The 6,000-nt window shown below is 48.2% G+C and overlaps 1 protein-coding gene across 4 annotated transcripts in view; it reads right to left on the minus strand.

Annotated features, from left to right (window-relative positions):
• Positions 1-1,218, minus strand: part of GREB1L (GREB1 like retinoic acid receptor coactivator) — a 269,159-nt gene extending 267,941 nt beyond the window's left edge. For all 4 annotated transcript variants that reach the window (XM_032859791.1, XM_032859794.1, XM_032859789.1 and 1 more), the window contains exon 1: positions 1,070-1,218. The gene's annotated coding sequence lies outside the window, so the exon portion shown is untranslated. The remainder of the gene's footprint in view (positions 1-1,069) is intronic.
• Between the last annotated feature and the right edge of the window lie 4,782 nt (positions 1,219-6,000).

A 6,000-nucleotide genomic window follows, 5' to 3' on the forward strand; every position in this document is an offset into this window, starting at 1 on the left:
TGAACTGGAGACTGAGGACTTAGGGTAGGGTGGATAAGGACCTTGTGACAGTCACGTTCATACAGGAAAGGAGTATGACTGAATGAGTTTCTCCAGGATCCGTCCATCTCAGTTGGAGGCAGCAGCTGTTCTCGTGCAGATGAATCGTTCTGGACCTTACTTGGGCTCGATTTAACGGAGAAGCCCCATGATCTGAATCTATACAGATAATTTATTTTAATGGAGAGCTCGGAAGAGGGACTAAGGGAATTGATTTACTTTAACAAACTGCCTCATCATCACCCTTGCCAGGCCAGAGCACACACCTCACCTCGCTGTCTACTTGTGTCAGGGTCAGCTGTCAACACAACCCTTTGTGTCTCATTCAGATTAAGAGTGGTCCTCCACCACTCACAGAAAAATGGAAATGATGGCTGGAGACGCGCGCGCGCTGGTGACGAAGTGACATTGGATGTGGAGAAAAGAAACCCATGGACACTGAGCGACCGCCCAGCCACCGCTGGACGCTCTCAACTTTCCCAAGCTGAGCTCTCTCCATCCTTCCCCCCACCCCCGTCACCTCAGCGCCTCCCTGCCTGCCCTCCACCCGCCGGGCGACCCCCTCACAAGCCCCTTAGGCTTGGGGACACTGGTCCTCGGCGCGCCCCCCGCCGCCTCCGCCTCGGCGCTCCTCGCCGCGCGGGAGCCTCTCCCATCCCACGCTCCGGCTTCCTCGCTCCCGCCACAAAGGCAGAGAGAAGAGCCCGCGGTGACAGGCCTCTGGCCTCCGGGCGCGGACCGCACGGGCTCGGTCCCCTCAGAGGGCTGACGCAAGGCAGCGGGGAGAAGGGGTTCAGATCCGAGGCTGCCACTGGCGCCTGCCCTCGCCACGCAAACACAGGGGCGCTCACACACCCGCTCCGCCTTCCCAGTCCTCCAGAAAGTCAGCCGCAGCGCTTCCCCGCGCAGGCAGGGTGTCCACAGCCCGCCAAAGGGCAGCTTCTGCCCGGCAGAGTCGTGCGCTCGCGTCCGGCTCGCCACCTCTCATCTCCCCGCCTCCCCGCGCCCCGGAGTCCCCGCAGCCGCTCACCTGGCCCTGGCGGGGCGCTAGGGCAGAGGACCAGGGGGTGGCCCTCGCCTCGGCCGGGGCTCGTCTCCCCACCCCCAGTCCGGGTCCCAGCGCTGCGCTGCGCTCGCTCCGGCCGCCCTCTTCGAGGTGCTAGCGCCGCCGGTGGCTGGCGTCTCTCTGGCAGGCGCGCTCGCCGCGCGCTCAGTTCCCCGGGGCGGAGCGAGGCGGCGGCGGCCGCGGCCGGAGGCGGATTCCTCAGGTGCTGCCCCTCCCGCTTCCCCAGATCTCCGCCGCGGAGACCCCCGCGCCCCCTCCCCCGCCCCGCCTCTCGGCCTCCCGCAGCCCTAGCGCCCGCGAGTGGCCTTTAGGGCTCCTTTGCCCTCCTTGAGGACAGTGGGCGCGATGGGGGACCTCCTTGAGGACATTCCCCCCCCACCCTCTCCAACGACTCTCCCTCCGCCCCTCAGTCCCCTGTGCTCACGCCTCCATTTCCAAACTCTACGACCCAAATGATGTGTGTGGCCACTGTGGGGTGTGGAGGGTGGTGGTGTGGAGGGGGTGTTCTGGGAAAGAGGATTGCCCCCCAGAGTGCGGCTGACGCGCTCAGCCAGGAAGAAAAATTATTTTCTCGCGGATTCCGCGTTCATTCACAGAGTGCTCTCGCTTCATTGCGCGATTGCTTTCTCTGTCCGCAGGACGGCGGCTAAAGGGCCTTAAGTGTGAACTCGGCCTGGGCAATGGTGGGTCAAAAACCCTTGGCCTTTTGCACGAAGGGGGGTAGGGCGGGGGCAGGACGCGGACAAAACTAAACAAACCCGGGAGCTCCGGGCCAGAGCCAAATTTTGCACCTCCTGGATGAGCACGAACTCCCCCCCCCCCCGGCCCCCCCGCCAGCGGACCCCGGCCGGGCGCTGGGGGAGGCTGCCTGCTCGCGGTGGCTTGTCCCGAGCCTCCGGGATCAGGAGGGATCATCCGCCCCACCCGCAGCCACTTCCAGCAGGCCCTGGACCATGACGGGTGCGCCGGGAACAAAAGTTCTCAAGAGATGCTCGGCCGGCCTATAGTGACAGACTGAGCTCCACTTTTCACAGCTGGTGGTATCTGTTAGTAGAGATGTAGTTCCATTTTAAAAACTGTCATTGTTGCCAGGGATAGGCTGCTAGACTCCTTTACTGAACTGCCCACCCTCTGGAAGAAACAGCTCCATGCTGGATGTGGTAGAAGAGTCTAGGTAAAGAGAAGTTGATCTACTTTTAGTGTCTTGGGGGCAAGTATAGCCCCGGGTAGGTCAGCACGTTGGTGGAAATAAGGAAGCTACAGCGGCACCCACTTGGGCGGGTTGCTTATCAGTCTATTGTTACGGTATCATTGTCAATTATAGTTTAAAGACAACTTCAATTAAAGTAGATCTCATATGATCTCTATGATCTCTAAGTCAGTACCATTCGTTTGCTTGTCTTGTATTTTTTTTTTAAAGAACCGAAATGTAATACCCCCCCCCCCCCACGCCCTTCTCTTTTGGTCGATCCAAAGGGAATTGACCAGAAGTGTGGAATCATCACAAAATAACTTAAGGCATAGTTCAATTATGACTAGCAAAAGCAAGCAATTTGTTGGTGGTTTCATTTGTGTTCTCTCCCTCCTCCACTGGGAAGAGACGCTCAACTGCCATTTTCTGTAAAATCATTTTGTTCCTTGTGGTGATAAGAAGCAGAAATTGTTTTTTGGTTTGTTTTACAATCGAATCCCTATTGTCAGGTCTTTAAAATCACATAGAAACATTTTTAATGTGCCACAGGGACAGGAAACACGGCTTTCAATCACTGCTGTATTCTCACAGTTCTGGATCTAGCACACAATACAGGCTTAGTAAATGAAATCAATACGGTTTTTAAACACCTACAGCATAGAGAGATGCCGATGATTAACAATATAGCTCAACATCTCAAAAAGGAATCCACACTCACCATGAGAACTAGACATACATGTGGGAATGAGTTAGTAGAAACCTGAGATTTCAAGTTAACCTTGCGAATACAAACTAAGCTCACAAGAGGTTAAAGCAGGTAAGAGAAACTTTTGAAAAACTCAATCCCTCACAAACTCTGTAGAGCTGGGGAGAGGGACACCATCCACTTTAAAGATAAGGAAACTCACAACAATGAGCAGCCTTAAAGCAAAACCACAGTGCAATTTTCTTTCAGTTTAGTTGAAGGACCATTGTGGAGTGCCGAGCACGCTAGGCTCTGGAGATGTAAAAGCAAATTTGGCAGAATTATTCAAGGACCTTATATTAACATTATAGAGCTCTGGTATTCATTCTTCATTCATTCGATACTTATTTATTGAAGCCGTATTGTGAGCTAGATGGTATAGTGGGAACTAAGATTCATCAAAAAACAAAACAAGTCTCTAACAAGGTTAAAAGTTAGTGATACTAATCTATTTCTGGATTGAAAACATTTTAATGTCTCCTTTATTAGATAATACATTCCCTTTCCCTGAATTTATTTGTTTGTATATAAATCTCTCCTGGGTTTATATATCCCCCACCATGCCCAATAGATTTCTGTGATTATAAAATATGATAGGGCTGAGTGAGCACTCTGGATCCTGGACCTACCTATTATGTAAACTTGACCAAGTTACTTGACTCCAGCTTAGTGTCCCCGTCTGTAGAATAACATCACAATAGTACATACCTCAGAGAGGAGCTATGTGGATTTTGACAATGCACAGTACCTGGCAAACTATAAAATGTTAACTGCTGCAAATCCCTCCACTGTTCTCTGTGACAATGATTCCCAAATGCTTCTCCATAGATATTCTGCATCAGAATTCAAATTCAGTGAAAAATATGAGATTCACAACAGTTAGGGTCCTTATAAATAATAGAATCCTTCCAAGTTGTTATTGTGATGATCCTCTGTCTCGGCAATGGGAGAAGTTCTATGATTATGTCCTGGTTCTGCTTTCAAGGATGTACACCCTTCTGCATTAATTTCTGTAGCCCTTGTTCCACACTCTGGAAGACTCTTTCTTGTTCAATATCCTTCATGGCCACATCTGAAGTGGGCATGGGGATGTACTCCCTCCTTGGAGACTTCACAGTTTTCCTAGCTCATTTCCTGGCAGTACAAGTTTGAGGTCCTGAGAGTTCTTTTACAGTTAAAGGTTTTTAAGGCCAAGCTTGTGGCTTATCTGCCAATGCAGTTCCCTCAGACACATAGTAGACTTCATATTTATTTGCTTCTATCGAGTTCCATGTGCCAACAGTCACACCCAAAGTTCTTTCCTGGACGTAGTTTCCAATGCTTTATTCCCTTACTTCCTCTCTCTGTACCTTTTTCTCTCAACTTAAGGTTTGAAGCTTGGTGACTCAGCATCCTGTGTACCATCAACCATTATCTCTGAGGAGGAAGATGGGCACTACTTTCCTACTGGGGACCAGTTCATTGAGGGAAACCAAATTCCAACCTAGTACCACCATCCTCAGAGAATAAGACTCATTGTGGGGGTGCGCCTGGGTAGCTCAGTGGGTTAAGCCTCTGCCTTTGGCTCAGGTCATGATACCAGGGTCCTGAGATTGAGTCCCACATTGGACTCTTTGCTCAGCGGGGAGCCTGCCTCCCCCTCTCTCTCTGCCTGCCTCTCTGCTTACTTGTGATCTCTGTCAAATAAATAAATAAAATCTTAAGAAAAAAAAAAGACTCATTGTGGGGAATTGAAAGGTGGTCTCTCTAATTTCAGATGGGATGCCAGTTACCAGCCATGAGTGATCTAGATCTTCCTTTATAAATATGAGCAGATAAAAAATATCACTAATCATTAAGAGGAAATCTATTACTTGAAACAAGAGGCCAAATTAAAGCAGATATCACTCACTAAAATGGAGTTCATGTAGGAAATAAGAGAAAACATTTTTAAAGAACCTGTTCATGTTCTTAGTGAAATTTAAAGAGTGATAAAGACAGGTTGAAAATAGAGCAATCTGAGAACCAGAATATCCTCAGAAATTAAAAAGTACATGAATATTTTAAGTTGAAAAGACTACAGAAGCAGTTAATAGAAGAAAAGATCACGCTGAAAACTGAATTAATTATAAGACCTTCTCAAAGAGTCCTTCCAATATGCAGAACAAAACAACAAAAAAAAATAGAAAATATGGAAGAAAAGATAAATATTTTTAAAAGATCCAAGAGATCCAAATTCATATGTTGGAAGTTTTAGAAGCAAGATGGAATAGATGATATGGGGCACCTGAGGGGCTCAGTTCGTTAAGCATCTGACTCTTGATTTCAGCTCAGGTCATGATCTTGGCATCCTGAGATCCAGTCCTGTCTTGAACTCCACACTCAGCAAGGAGTCTGCTTGAAAATTCTCTCTCTCCCTCTCCTCTGCCCCTCCCCCTTCTCTCTCTCTCACTCAAATAAATAAATCTTTTTTTAAAAAGATGGAATAAATGTTATATATTAATATAATTATGATATACAATATCTATTTTGTAGTATACAACAAAACATCCTTAAAAGAAACTAAAGACCTAAATAAATGGAAACATATCATGTGTTGTTGGAGTTAATATTCTTAAGGTATCTATAAACTCCAAGCTGATCTAGATTCAACACAAGCTCTATCAAAATTCCAGCTGGTTTTGTTTTGTCTTGTTTTATTTTTGCAGAAAATGACAGGCTGACCCTACAATTTGTAGTGAAATTTAAGAGACTCAGAATTGTCAAAACAATTTTTTTTTAATTAAGAAGGTCAGGGGCACCTGGGTGGCTCAGTCAGTTAAGCATCTGCCATCGGCTCAGGTCATGATCCCAGGGTCCTGGGATGGAGTCCCACGTGGTGCTCCCTGCTCAGCAGGGAGTCTGCTTCTTCCTCTGCCTCTCCCCGATGCTCATGTGCACACTCTCTCCCTCAAATAAATAAAGTCTTTGAAAAAATAA

This window comes from Lontra canadensis, unplaced genomic scaffold, assembly GCF_010015895.1.
Source record: "Lontra canadensis isolate GAN:19392208 unplaced genomic scaffold, GSC_riverotter_1.0 scaffold17, whole genome shotgun sequence".
NCBI classification, from domain to species: Eukaryota; Metazoa; Chordata; class Mammalia; order Carnivora; family Mustelidae; genus Lontra; species Lontra canadensis.